The sequence below is a fragment of the Erythrolamprus reginae genome, chromosome 6 (genome assembly GCF_031021105.1).
Source record: "Erythrolamprus reginae isolate rEryReg1 chromosome 6, rEryReg1.hap1, whole genome shotgun sequence".
NCBI lineage: Eukaryota > Metazoa > Chordata > Lepidosauria > Squamata > Dipsadidae > Erythrolamprus > Erythrolamprus reginae.
This window is the reverse complement of record NC_091955.1, coordinates 78,686,732-78,702,422: the sequence shown is the minus strand read 5'-3', so window position 1 is coordinate 78,702,422 and position 15,691 is coordinate 78,686,732.

Sequence of the window (15,691 nt, the reverse complement as noted above, 5' to 3'; positions counted from 1 at the left end):
TGTTTTTTGCTTCACTTTACACATAACCAGGAATTGAGAATTCATAGGTCATAAATTTGTCAACGTTGGACACGGCTGATGTAGACTTTTTTCCCTTCCCTATCAGCAGTGGTGGTTCCCTTTTACCTTTTCACGCATGCCGTCCCCTTGCACAATTTCACTTCCGTGCATGCTCAGAGAGCTGAAAAATCACCAAAAATAACCAAAAAATGGCAGCATGCATGGACAGGCACATCAAAATTGCATCATCGGCAGACCAGTACAGTAATACCTCATCTTATGAACCTAATTGGTTCCCGGAGGAGGTTCGTAAGGTGAAAAGTTTGTAAGACGAAACATTGTTTCCCATAGGAAATAACGTAAAATGAATTAATGCGTGCAAGAAAAAAATGCAAAAAAACACCGCCGCCCGGCTGTCACCTTTTGAAACAGCCGGGCGCTTCTCAGCGTTCTCCCAATGCCGAACCCGGAAGTTCGGCAAAAGTTTGGGTTCGGGTGGTTGCCAAGAAGCCCCGCCGCCTGGCTGTCACCTTTTGAAACAGCCGAGGGGCTTCTCGGTGTCCTCCCGAACCCGAATGCCAAACCCGAACTTTTGCCGAACTTCCAGGTTCGGCGTTCGGGAGGCCGCCAAGAAGCCCCGCCGCCTGGCTGTCGCCTTTTGAAACAGCCGGGCGGATTCTCGGCGTTCTCCCGAATGCCAAACCCAGAAGTTTGGCAAAAGTTCAGGGTCAGCGTTCGGGTTCAGGAGGACGCTGAGAAGCCCTGCCGCCCGTCTGTTAGCTTTTCAAAACAGCTGCGGAGCTGTCGGGCCGGTCGGGAGGCTGGAAAGGAGGTGGGGAATCCCAATAGGGAATTCCATGGGCGGAGCTTTGTTGTCACAAAGACATCCTTTTGAAAAGCTAACAGCCGGGCGGCAGGGCTTCTCAGCGTCCCCCTGAACCCGAACGCCAAGAAGCCCCCCAGCTGTTTCAAAAGGCAACAGCCGGGGGCGGGGCTTCTCGGCGGCCTCCCGAACATCAAACCTGGAAGTTTGGCAAAAGTTTGGGTTTGGCGTTCGGGTTCGGGAGGACACCGAGAAGCCCCCCGGCTGTTTCAAAAGGTGACAGCAGGGCGGCGGGGCTTCTCGACGGCCACCCTAACCCGAACGTTTGCCGAATTTCCGGGTTCAGCATTCGGGCGGCAGGTTCATAAGATGGAAAAAGTTCGGAAGAAGAGGCAAAAAATTTCCGAACCCCAGGTTCGTATCTCGGATTGTTCATATGGCGAGGGGTTCGTATCACGAGGTACCACTGTACTATAGTGCCTGCACCAGATCACACTGGTAAGAAACGACCCCTGCCTATAAGCTCTTCTATGTCAGCTAGGTAAAGAAACAGATTTAGATTTAATTGGATTTGTATGTCTCCCGTCTCTGAGTACTCGGAGGCGGCTCACAGCATATACAAAAAACAGAGAACAGTAATAAACAAACCAATTAATAATACATTAAAACAATCTTTAAAATTCTAATTTAAAAAGCTATCATTACAATTCATTCGACAATCATACTAAAAACATTCATTGGTCGGGGGGGAGATCTAAAAACCCCAGGCCTGGCGGCAAAGATGAGTTTTTAAACTCTTTCGGAAGCTGAAGAGGGTGGGGGCAGTGTGAATCTCCGGTGGAGCTGATTCCAGAGCCCCCCCCCCCCCCAGAGAAGGCTCTTCCCCTAGGTCCCACCAGCCAGCATTGTTTGGTCGATGGGACCCTAAGGAGACCAACTCTCTGGGACGTCACCGGACGTGAGATTTGTGCGGCAGATTGTACAAGTTTTGCTGGAACTATATTTTATTGATGTAGGTTACAATAATGGAATCTTGAAAATCTGTGTTTTTCCTTTTCTCCTTCTTATAATCCAGTGAATTAAGGTTGAACCAGCATCAGGGTCATTTTCATGCTTTTCTGTTTCCCGAGTATAAAATATGCTTTTGTGTTTGTAACTATTTCTTCATATTTTCTCCAAGGTCATCTCTTTGTCTATCTATGTCTTTTTTTATCCAATGTTTGATCAGCGTTTAGAAGAAATGAGACCAAAATGAAACTAAACAAGCAAATTAATGTTAATAACCCAGACACTATAATGCTACTGCAATACTCAAAATCCATTCTTAAACAGGAATAAAATCTACATATAGGATATAACTTCAATGCTAACAGAACTTTCTATTATCTCTCTATTGTCTCAAACATAATTGTTATACATTATAGATAATGCTGAGTGGATTCTTTTTATGCAATTGAAAATTGCCTGAGCCTCTGTCAGCATACTTGTTGAAAGTTCATAATTATTTTCCAATTGAGAATAATGCTATCTTTCCTTGTATTAACATATTGTTTTCTAAAAATTGTAGCTTTATTTCACCTTTGGCGTTTAAGTTCCATAACACCTCCTAATTCAAACTGATACCCAGAAATTCAGCATCATTCCAGACAAAACCTTCAGGGAACCAGAAATAATTGGGTTTTGATGAAGAATGACAATGGTTGCATCACACATTTTATTTTTGTTTTAAACTGGCTTTTTAAACATGAAGTTCAGTGTTTTGCAGTAAATGTCTCATTAAAAAAAGGCTTCAAGATCAAAGAATATCTGTTTATATTCCAAATGGCCAACTTTGTCATTTAATTATTTAGTAGTGATCAATCAATGCTGCACGGATACCAGAATTTAACATTCACAAATAGCTACAGTTACACTTAGAAAGCAGATGGCTTTAGATAAAAGGTCTATTGAGTATTGATGATTCATATTCAGAGGGTCAATTAACACAACAATTCATAGGAGAAATTGTGGGGAGGAAAGAATGCTTGATTAATAATATATTTATGTAGTTCATCTTAGACAATATTTTTTTCTAAACCCAGACTTGATTTTTTTATTTTGTTGTTTACTAGAACATAACATAGAACTACCATCAGTCTGTAGATTGTTGTGGTTAGCTCTGGCCCAGCTCCTGCCCCAAGGACTGTGGATGTGGGGGAGACATCCACATGCCTGTGGATGCTGTCAAAGTCCCTAGTGAAGAAAATGTCTTCAAAAGGGGCTAAGTGCAACTCAGCCGTGTGGGGTCACCCACGAACGCTAATCCTAGAAAGAAGAACCTGGACACATTCTCTCTCTGGGTGAAGTGACATGGTGTAGAGCCATGTACCCCTTTTTATTTAGGAACATAAGGAAATGGGGTATAATTGCATATACATGTCAAATGATACATCCAACAATACAACTTCAAATGTATCTTTTGAGTTCTTCCTTTCCCATAGATATCAAGAACCAATTTCCTAGAAACTTCTTAAGAGCAGATGTTTTTCACACCTAATTTCTCTGAAGTCTTCTTCCTTATCTTGCTAATCTTCCTTAATCACCCTGTTGTGCTGTTGTATGCCTTAGGCAATGTAAATTCCCCCTTTTGATCCTATCCTGTCCGGAGTGGTGAAAACTTTGTGAGATGTTTATTGTGAGATGTTCTATATGAGCCCTTTTGTTTCCCTGTTGTGATTGCCAGGAATGCAGATTAGGCGGGTTAGTGTCCTCCTGTCCTGGTTTTATAGAATCAAGGTCAAGCAGAGTATTTTTTATGCTAGAGGTCCAGATTTTTAATACAATCCTATTCTAACATAATTTGCTAGGCTGCAACACATGCCGCAGGCCTGTTTTGCTCCCGGTGGAATCTGCTGATGAAGGCTCCTCTGACCAAGAAGACATGAGTGACAGGGAAGAGGAGAGTGTGGCAGACAGCTCAGAAGGAGATCACTTATCTAGCTTCTCCTTGGATTCAGAACAAGAGTTAATGATACAGCCACGCATGCGGAGAGCGATGCATAGGCAGCAACAACTGAGAGATTATTATCAAAGAAAATGAGGCCACCTGTGGTTGGGTGGGGCTGTGGTAATTAATGAGGCTGCTTTAAATAGCAGCCTGTGGGTTTGGCCATTGTGGAGGATTATCTAATCGTTCTGTTTCGTGCCTGTCTTGCTGACTTCGACCTTTGTGTGCTGATTTCCCCCCACTTTGAAACTAAACCAGAGCAAAGTGTGTTTCACTTTGTGAAAGAAGAAGGACTGTGAATTACCTCACAGCTGCAAGCTAAGTATCATAGAACTGATAAGGGACTTGTACAAATTACCAGTTTGTTTGGAGACGAGTGTTCTTTGCTATACAAAAAGAGTGCTTAGTTTATTTGAATTTTCGGTATAAAGCACATTGTTTTGAATTTTCAAACGTGTGTGTGTCTGAAATTTGTATCTGTGAATTTTCGGGAGGATTCTACCAGAGAGCTCGACAGAACATAGATTAATGTCTATACATTTTCTCAGCAACCTGAATGTCAACAATTCATACTTTAGGCCTTTAATTCATACTTCAAGCTACTTTTTCCCTTTTCCCATATGTGTTCATCATTCTAGTCCACAGACTGTTGTGAGTGCTCCATGAACGGGTCAGTTAGTGACAAATTCTGAGGAAGATGAACCAGGCCCATCTTGGTACTCTAAGCTAGCTGAATCCGAGAGTGAGCATGAGAGAGAGCTGGAAACTGAGGAACCTCCAGAGACTGTAGAAACCCCAAGGATGGTAATGTCTGACTCAGAGGGGGAGAAGGACATTAAGGATCAGGAGCCCCTATTAGATGCCAAGGTCAGAAGGTTTAGAAGCAGACAGCAACAGCTTTATGGGAAAAAGTGGGTTTATGAAAGAAGCCTAGTCAGTTATAGCTCTGTTACTTGTTGCAACACCATGTTTTAGATTCAATCTTAATTAATTACCAGATCTTTATAAATTGGTATTTATGCAAAATGAACTGTAAGAATGTGATGGCTTCTGTTTGTTCAAGTGTCTCTGAAGGTGTAGGAGCTGTTCGTACCAGTTGGCCCTGTTGTCTAATGACTGTGTGATCATGGTGTGAAATGAATTTTGCAAATTTAACAGCGTGTTCATAATGTTTGACTGCGCAATAACCCTGAATACAAAACATTTTGTATAATATTCAAATAAAGTCATTTCCCATTTTCTCAGCTTCCAGAAGGAAGTGTCTCATGAAATTTAAAATAATTGTATTAATTATAATATTATTTAAAAGTAAAAAATCTCTCACAGAGAAAAGGAAAAACATACACTTTATGCCCTTCAAAACAGACATTGACCTGTTGGATCGTAAGGATGGAGAAAGCACAGGATTACACAATATTACCCTTGAGGTTAAAAAAAGAAATCATGAAAAACTGGTAGGTCCCATGAATACACCTTTCTCTAAATTCAATTTAAATTTAATTGGATAAAAATGAATTGAAATTTCAGTTTACCTTGAATGCAAACAGCAAGAGCCATTCTTCCTGGCCTCACTTAGGAAAGTTGTTAAAGTTAGGAAGCAACCATAATAAAGATAAATATGGTAGAATAAGGTTGAATGTGTTGCAGATTGAAGATTAAATGTATTGCTCCTCCAAGATCTCACAATAACAAATTTGGTCAAAACCCAAAAAGAGGCACAACAGGCACAGATTTATAAAGAGGATAGCACCAGTTTATTCCTCATTCTTTAGCAAAAGGTTGATAATTTTGGAAGCTTTAGCAAAGCAAAATGAGTCCTACATTGCATTGATTTCCATATCCTTGAAGGCACCAACTATGATGCTTGAAGATTAGCAATTCTATGTGCTAATCTCCACATCTCCTGACCTTGCACTACTTCTGTTTTTTCTGTTTTCAGGCTGGTGTCAGCTTTGATGGCAGTGAACATATATCTCTATTAGGCTTTCAAGTGAATGCTATGAAAATTTACTTCAACCACTTTTGGGAGTCAATAAAATGAGCCTAGGAAAGTTGGCCTTTATAGCATTTTTGGCCAAACAATTGCTTAAGCAACTGTAACCTTCTGTCAGATATTATTGTCTCAAACCTTATGAAGCTTGTAAAAATAAGCCATCTGTTCAACAGTTTTCTTGGTAACATGGCTTCACTAGCTAATATGACTGATATTCTAAAACAAACACAAAACATTGCTCAGTGTAAATAACCGATTGACCAAGACATTTCTATTTCCCTGGGAGCATGAGGAGCACAGAGAGATACATTTACATTAAAAGGTTAACGCTCACCTTCTTCCATGGAAACCACATGCTGTATACAAAAATCACGGGTTGTTTTTGGTTGACTGGAGTGATGGGTTTACTAACTTTTTAACATTCCTAATCTGGTGTCAGGCCAACCATTGACTTCACATGTTCATTTTTTTAAAATCATATCTGCCTCAAAGAAAAAAATAATTTTCTTTCTTGAAAGAAGAAATTGAACTCTTCAAAAGTTTGTGCTTCTTCACATTTTTTGCCTTTCAACACAATAACAACAATGTGCTTCTAACTTTTTTTAATATAAAAAAACTATTTATTTAAGCAGTCAAGGAGTATTTTTAAGCATTCAAAATGGGGGGGGAAATAAGGAAGAAAAACACTTGGCTACTCTCGATACAGAGTAAACCTTCTGTCTTCTTCATTCATTCTCAAACCTTTGCTGTCTTTCCCCAGTTCTCGATTTAAGAACAGTTTTGCTATTTCCCTAACCCCCACCCACTCACCCACCCACCCTCCATGGTCTTTCTCTGCCAGCTGGCAGCTTCTTGACACACAACTCAGGGACAGTATAGAGTGTGGTCATATAGTGATGAATGAGCTCTTTGTGAGATTACTGCAATTCTTGGAACAGATGTAGAGTTGAACAATATGATATCTACAAATACTGGGCCATTGGTTGGTGTTCATAAAATGTGAGCTGGAATCATTGAAAATATGCATACTCTACCGTGGGAATGAAAATCTCTAGAAAACAAACAAACAGTGAACCGGGTTCAGAACTCTGTTTTTAACAAGGTAGGTTGGCAATTGATCCCACTAGGGATTATGCCAGACCTTGTCGTTATGGGACTAAGGAGAAAAGTATGTGTAATTTGCAATTATGGGTTACAGGCATCCTTTCCTTCCATTCTAAGTTTCTCAACAGCTCACAATCATTACACAAGTATGTATGGGGTAGGAAGCCCAGGATTGGATGCTAATCTCTGTAAGGACCATGTAAACAGGTAGGAATGAGGGTTCAGAACAAAAGGTGGGTTCCTTCCAGTTCTAACCAGTTTTTTAGAACTGTTAGTAAACTGGTGATGACGTCACAGAGCCAGTTCTGTTGGTGCCGATCTCTGGGCACCACCACTGTTCCCTCTAAACTTCACGGCCACACGGCTGCGCAAGCAACAAGAAACTTATTTGCAGCACTTTTGTTGTTGTATTGGGTTCCTGGGGGGATGGTGTGCATGCAGCTCCAAGAGACCAGCATGCATGTTTGCATGTCGGAGTGAGATTTGAATTCTGAGCATGTGTAGGAAGCAAAATTTTGCGAGAGGACACACCTCTGTGTGAGAGTTTGGCAATTTTTGGCAATTTTTTGCTTCCGTGAATGCCAAAATCTCACAAATGTGCACGTTCCCTTGCAAGATTTTTCTCCCTGTGCATGCACAGAAGCAAAATCTTGCTTGGATGTGCATACAACCCCGCTGGAGACACAGAGGGGCATGCAGGTAGCAACAGGGGGTGGCAACTCTTCACTGGTGACATCTGTGAAAAAAATTCAGGCGCTCAGGCATGAAAATGTGCCACTCAAACACTATACTTTTCTGCACACATTGAAAAAAAATAGAGGGAACATTGGGTGCCACCATCTTGTTTTTGGCTTCTGTGCATCTGTAGTTATTTTTTGTTTCTGTGCATGTGCAAAAGCTTGGTTTTTGGCACTGCACATGTGCATGCACGCACCCGAGTGCCACAGCCATGTGGCATACAATGAACACAGGCCCAAATGACGTGGGAGGAAGCAAACTGGCGGGGAGATAAGTTAGAACCCTTTCCTGTTTGGAACTGTCTGAATCCTTCCCCCATAGAGAACCAATGTGAGAATCTGGGGCAATCCCCATACCTATCGCAAAAAAAACTGTGAGATAGGTAAGTTCTCAAAGAATAATTTTATTGGATATGTCATATTGGCACAGGCCGGTGAAAACCGACTCTGACTATTCCCGCAGTTTTCACCTAATAAAAAGTTTTTCACTTTATGTATGTATGTATGTATGTATGTGTGTGTGTGTGTGTGTGTGTGTGTGTGTTTGTTTGTTTGTTTGATTTTTTATGCCGCCCTTCTCCTTAAACTCAGGGCGGCTTACAACATGTTAGCAATAGCACTTTTTTAACAGAACTAGGCTATTGCCCCCACAATCCAGGTCCTCATTTTACCCACCTCGGAAGGATGGAAGGCTGAGTCAACCATGAGCCGGTGATGAGATTTGAACCGCTGACCTTCAGATCTACAAGTCAGCTTCAGTGGCCTGCAGAACAGCACTCTACCTGCTGCTCCACCCCAGCTCATATTCTCACTTTCTCAAAACAATCAGTCCCATGGTCCAATCAGGATAGTAGGTGATTCCAGTCCCCTTCTTCCGAGCATCTGTAGGAATGTCCTTGGTTCCCAAGAGAAAGTATTTTGTTTTGACTACAACACCCCATTCCTCCCTCCCTGTCCCTCTTGTGTCAGCGTGGAAGTCTCAAAATGGCCTCAGTCAGGCCAACTTCAGGGTTGACACCTGATGTGATCCATTTTCACATTCAACCTTGTTTATTGTTGTTCCCTTTGGACCTTTTCTGTTTAATGTTTGAAGTATTATCCTGCTGGTAGGCAGACAGGTGGATGAACAAAGGCTAACCTCTTTTCACATACAGTAATTTTTCCTCAACTTCTATTGATATGGAAAAAGGTCATCATCAGATCAGCACATCACAAAAGGATATTTGCTCATTAGATCAGAATATTCTTTAAACCAGCATTTTGTTTTTACAGTGGTGGACCAAATGCTTCCGGTCATCCCCTAAGAACAACCTGATAGCCATAGAATATCCCTGTTCCTCAAGGCTGGTAGCAAGAGATCTGATACAGATGGATGGATGGTGAAACCCCTCCATTTCATATTCATGCATGGTTCCCCCCCCCCCCAATTTTTGACATCTTCTTACTACATCTTAGGTGCATCTTCACTTTAATAACAGAGGGGGAATTTCAATGAAATATTAGAGTGGATTTGATATAATACAATCCATATGAATAGGAATTCATGGACTGGACCAAGCAACAACTACAGTGTACCTATGCCATTCCCATTTCTGCATATTTTTTTCCATTTATTGATATAAGGACATATTTAGGACAATAATTATTTCCTTCCTGTGGGCAGTGGACTGAATAGGGAAGTTATTTTGTGTGCAGATCTATTTTGTTTTGTTCGTATCATTTGGAAACTCTGCTGAACCCTTTAGGATTTATCATGATGTTATTTGAATGCTTTCCCAACAATTAAATTATGACAATCTAGATTTGAAAGCAGCTTGGAGGCAAAACTTTATAATTAACAAGATAGATGAACAATAACTTGCTAAACTTTATTTTCGATAATAAAAGTAGTGGGTAGTGAGTAATAAAAAAATGACTCAAATCCATAAATCTGTCTTTTGTTACTGATTGCAGACCATTCCCTTTGAACTGATTGTAATGACAGCTTCATAAACGCTACTGGTATCCATATAATATTGTTATGCAGAAAGATAATATTGATAAGTTATATGTGCCCATATTAGAGATGTTCATAATTATTTTTATTGCATTTCAAGCAGTGAAGTCACAGCAGTAGCAATGGTGTGGCAAAGAAAGCACACTCTCATGGAACAACAGAAGGCCAAGAAAATTAAGCAAAATTAAGCAATGATTGGTTACTCAAAGCACTACTCATCTAACTAAATGTGTGCTATGGAGAATTCACAATATCAACATTTCAGTGGGCAGTTCGAGTCAATCTCCAATCCATTCCCAAATGTAGTAAATTCCATTTTATTTTTACACAATTCTGTTTCAATGCCAACAGCATTGGCCAATTTCTTAAAATGCATGGTGAGAACACATTTTGAGAAATAGGTAGTATAAACAGAGGATAAAGGTCTTGGACTAATTGACTTGGTCCATCCTATGCTTAAAGCCATGGTTATTCTAACCCAGGGGTAGGCAAGGTTGGCTCTTCTATGACATGTGGACTTCAATTCCCAGAATTTCTGAGCTAGTATGACTGGCTCAAGAATTCTGGGAGTTGAAGTCCACAAGTCATAGAAGAGCCAACTTTGCCTACCCCTACCCCTGTTCTAACCATTATTCAAAAGAATTAAATCCAGTGGCCGAGTTTGCCTAACTCACTTCACAAACCAGATAGACACATTTCAGTTTAGCTGACATAGAAATACAAAACTGTCTGCTCGCAACTTCAGTGTGTTCAGTGTGCTTTGTGCTTACCTTGTACATGTCATGAAGAAGCTGTTATGTGTGCAGGAAATGCTGTCATACCATTGAAGCATTGAAGTGCACTTGCTACCTCTTCATTCCAATGGAGTCGTCACCTTTTTTTCTTTATTTCTTCCCCAAAATAATCCCCCAGTGAATTATTAATGTGGGAAATAAAAGAGGAATACCTTTGATTTTGAATGGCTTTTCCTTTTAGTCTAGGAATTTAAAAACAACGGCAAGCCATTTAGAGCAGAGGTCTCAAACTTGAGCTCCAGGGCCAGATCCAGCCCACAGGGGTGTTTAGATCTGGCCCACCCTTGGTCCAGATTTTATTTATTTATTTATTTATTTGTTTGTTTGTTTGTTTGTTTGTTTTGTCCAATACATAATACACATTGAAGAGAATAGATATGTAATAATATAAATAAAGAAAAGAATAGAAGAAAAGATATTAAAGTATAGGTGAACATATTTGAAAGGAAAAAAAGATAAATGAGATAAGGAGAGACAATTGGACAGGGGACGGAAAGCACACTGGTGCACTTATGCACGCCCCTTACTGAACTCTAAAGAACCTGGAGGGGTCAATTGTGGATAGTCTAAGGGAAAAATGTTGGGGGTTAGGGGTTGACACTACTGAGTCAGGTAATGAGTTCCACGCTTCAACAACTCGGTTGCTGAAGTCATATTTTTTACAGTCAAGGTTGGAGCAGTTAATATTAAGTTTGAATCTGTTGCGTGCTCTTGTGTTGTTGCGATTGAAGCTGAAGTAGTCATTGACAGGTAGAACGTTGCAGCATATGATCTTGTGGGCAATACTTAGATCGTGTTTTAGGCGCCGTAGTTCTAAGCTTTCTAGACCTAGGATTGATAGTCTGCTTTCGTAGGGCATTCTGTTTCGAGTGGAGGAGTGAAGGGCTCTTCTGGTGAAGTGTCTAGAAAGGAACACCATTTTGTCTTTTGTTTTCACTTCTCCTACCCCTGCAGACATCATCACTACCAGACGGAGGAATCACCACTAACAGGTATGCATTCATTTCCTCTCCTCTCATTTTTGGCAAGGCATAAATCATGTCCCTGGGAGAGTCAAGACTTCATAAATTATCATGATTGCTTTCCGTCTGGAATCCATTTCTCTTGGCTTCCTATGGAATGACAACAATCTGGTGAAAAAGACCATAAAAGATCTTCAAAGGCCAGTAATAATGCATAAAATGTGAAATTTTGATGTAACCAAAAGTGGTGAACATCTTCTGATGTTTTGGCATCTTTAGGTATCCCAGTTATGCACATTAATTTAAGAAGTGTTTTAGAACAGAAATATGCAACAACAGACACTTTTTTTTCCAAAAAAAGAATCACATTTATTGTGATTATTGATAACATGAAATATTGTTGTCCCAATTATAATACAGACTGGGACAGTCATTTCAAGAGTTACAATGGAACCAAAATGCAACAAACGCGATCTAGGATTAGCCATGTTTTACATTGTCAGGTCCTAATGAGGCCTGGCTAAATCTAGATCTTACATTTTCGGGAAACGCATTCCTCTTCTATGTGCATTCTTACTCAGATGCACCAACCTTATAAAAACAAATGAAAGCAAATATATTATTGAATTAAATTCAAATTGCTCATATTTATTTTGAGTGGGTTTCCTGCCCCACACAAGATCGGCATGCCAGAAATGGCATCACATGACAAGACTTTCCCAAGCTTACAAAGATTTTAGCCATCTTTCATTTAATGCAGTTTAGTATCATTTGGGAAAATTAATAAGGGCCTGTCTTCAGGGCTGTCCTGAGGAGGGAGGGAGGGAAGGAGGGAGAGAGAGGGGGAAGAGGAAGGGGGAGAGAGAGAGACCCCCAAGAATTCACATACTGTAGTTTTCTGAAGGGGGTTATATATCCAATAGATTTTATGGACATCATCATTAGTTAGCTACAAACAGGTATTATGGGAACTACATGACTAAGCAAATAGCTAAGTTTCTTATTCTGTGTCTCCCATTTTAAGTATCTTAAAGTGCTTTGTATTACACACCCTTATTGTGAACTTCCAAGACTTTGCAAATGTCACCAATTTTGTGGAAAACAAACAAGATGTGCAAGTTGATGTTGCATCATGAATTGGAGTGAATTAAGTATTACTAGGAAAGAAGACATACCTCCTATTATGTCTCCCTTTAATCGCTCTGTAAACTGTAAAACATGCCCAAACTATCCATTGGATACTAAAATCCGCCATGTGATCAGTTTACACTTAGTCCTGTCTCCTATGGTTCTTTAATATTACATTACATATTAATAAAAAGAAACACAAAAATGATGTCATCAAGTATAAATGAGCATGACATATGTATGATATAATCTTTGACTGTAATTATAAAAATCTGTGGTTATGTCTATAGACATATCTATTTCTGTGTGGAACAATAACTGTAACAATATTGTATTCGCAATAACACTGAAAAGCTACAATCATTCATGGCTTTGTTTACTGGCTTATCTCCATGCAGCGAACCACAAAGCATCCCTGGGTATGCTCCCTTCCGGTTGTTGGGCTACGCAAGTGTAGCATGTAAATTCCTACATACAATTGTCACTTTCTGGATATTGTATTGTTGTAAAGTTGGCTTTTAATAATAAAAGGTTGTACTAGGAGGCAGATTTACTGTCCAAAGGACCACAGTGCATGCAATGCCAATAGCTATTTATTAGCAAGTGTTCTTTGGAATTGGCCCATAGACTGCTTAGTGTAATTGTACAAAAAAGCACACCAAAAGCTTCTAGTGTTTCAGAAAAGGACAAGGAGGCATTAAAACCACTATTAGGAAGTGAATGAGCATTGCAGGAGACAAACTGAATACCAAAGAATGGATGTGGTGCGCACTTTCAAGTCACATCTCTCCATCCCAAAAAGAAAAACAAAGGTATGTAAGGAATCCCAGACTAATTCTTGATGCTTTCACCCACCCCTATTGTAGGTATGTGCATATCTCTGGAATGTCTATGTGGCTCATGGAGGCAGACACATCTTCCAAACAGTTTGGTATTACTGCTTCAAATGCTTTCCTAGAATGGCTCCATTTGTGAGAGCACACACAGCCATTTTTCTTAATTGGCAGTCCTGCAAAAATTGTTGCTCTTTGATGGACACGCTCAACAAAGGAGTGTCCATCAAAGAGCAACAATTTTGTAAAATGTACCTAATACAAGGAACATGTGGCTGCTTCAAAACCTTTCCTCAACAAAGGAAAGGGTTTGAAGCTGCCACATATTTATTGTATTTATTGATAGTTCTCCAAATCTTTGGAGAAGCCGAACTATCGGGTACTTAACTTGAAATGAGAACATTAACCACATCCAGATATGGAGCGTCACTGTTCACTGCTTAATCACCTACATTCTGGGCTTGTCTGATAAATAACGTGTAAAAAATATTCATATTACATATTTTATTTAATGGTACATCTTGTATTTATTGTTGTCTGTTTTATTGTAAGCCTAGATTCACATTTGAAATGACCAGTAACATAAGTCAAATAAATAAACTTACTAAATCATGTAGGCATTAGAGATTATGCCTATACTTGTTAATTGTTATATTTTTGTACATCAGTCACCCAGAATTTCACTGTTGAAGTTGGGTGAGTAGATGGATTTTAATTAATAAATAAGAACTATGAATATTTTGTTGAAGAGCTGCTTCATTCACATGATTTTTCTCAGGCTTTTAAAATTGGCCTTTAATTTTACTTTAGTTAATATTGTTTGCATTTTTGTATGATCACCATGTGGCTACCTAAATGATACATTTTCATTTTGTACTTTATTATTTTATTTGTTTACACATTTTTTTCTCAGATTATATTTTTAATGTATTTGATTGAGAAATATTTGGCCATTGGCTGCTTCCAATAAGCCATTTTTAATAATGAATTGAGAATTACCCTTTCAAAACATCTCCATGAAACAAAGGGATACATTATCATATAATGAATGCAACAGAAGCAAATTTTGCCTATTAAACAAACTTTCTTGACAAACTATTGGGCTTGTATTTTGCGCACACCTATGGAAAATAAGTTCACGTGTGCTGACTTTGATTTACTAGAAGAAAGGTAAGACTGCAATGGGAAACTAGATCAACAGAAATGGCAATGTGCAAGCAATGCACATCTATTGTCTGTGACAGCTATTCTAACAGACAGGAGAAATTTACCAAATCTGTTTTGCCAATGTTATCATTATTACAGGGAGTCCTTGACTTACAACAATTCACTTAATGATTCATTTGAAGATACATTGGCACTGAAACATTGACTTACAGTATGGGCATCTTTCAAAGTTACAACCATAGCAGTATCCCTATGATCACATGATCAAAATTCAAACACTTTGCAATTGGCTCATATTTAAGGTAGTTGCAGTGTCCGCAAGTCATGTGATCATTTTTTGTGACCTTCTGGCAAGCAAAGTCAATGGGGAAACCAGATTCACTTAACCACCATATTACTAATTTAACAACTGCAGTGATTCATTTAATAAATGTGGCAAGAAAAGTCCTAAAATGGGGCAAAACTCACCTAGCAAACATTAATAAACATTAATACACTACTTGTATTTATGTTGCTGTAGGTAAGCATTGTCCTTAGACTGCAACTGAATTATCGGAATACGCCTCTCATTTCTCATTCCCATTTGATCCCACCAATATGTGCACAAACATTTGCAAACTGTCTCTCATCTGTCATGAACAAAATGATTTTTGTCTTCTTGAATTTCTGCTTGAGTAGACTATGGCTAGTCAAATGGTCTTATCACAGAGGTTGAGACCCGTTACTAATTCTGCATGTTGATTCAGTGCTTTATATTAGCCAGTTTTACCTAATCTGGTAGCTTTAGCTGTATTGGCATGGCCATTTGGAGTTCCGGGAATTGTATTCCCAATACAAATGAATGGCATCAAGGGAGGGAACCCAGCTGAACTTCAGGCTTAAATGGAAGACTACTGAAGACAGAATGTCATATTGCTTAGTAGAACTATTTCAGATTTCCATATCTAATTTGTACTTTTAGTAGTTTGAGGGGGAGGGAACCTTTGACATATGCCTCTTCTTGGCAAAAAGACAAGTTCTAATACTCTAGATCCGTGATGGCGAACCATTTTTTCCTCGGTTGCCAAAAGACCGTATGCATGCACTATCACGCATGTGTGAGTGCTCACATCCATAATTCAATGCCTAGGGAGGGCAAAAACAGCTTCCCCCACGGCCCGGAGATCCT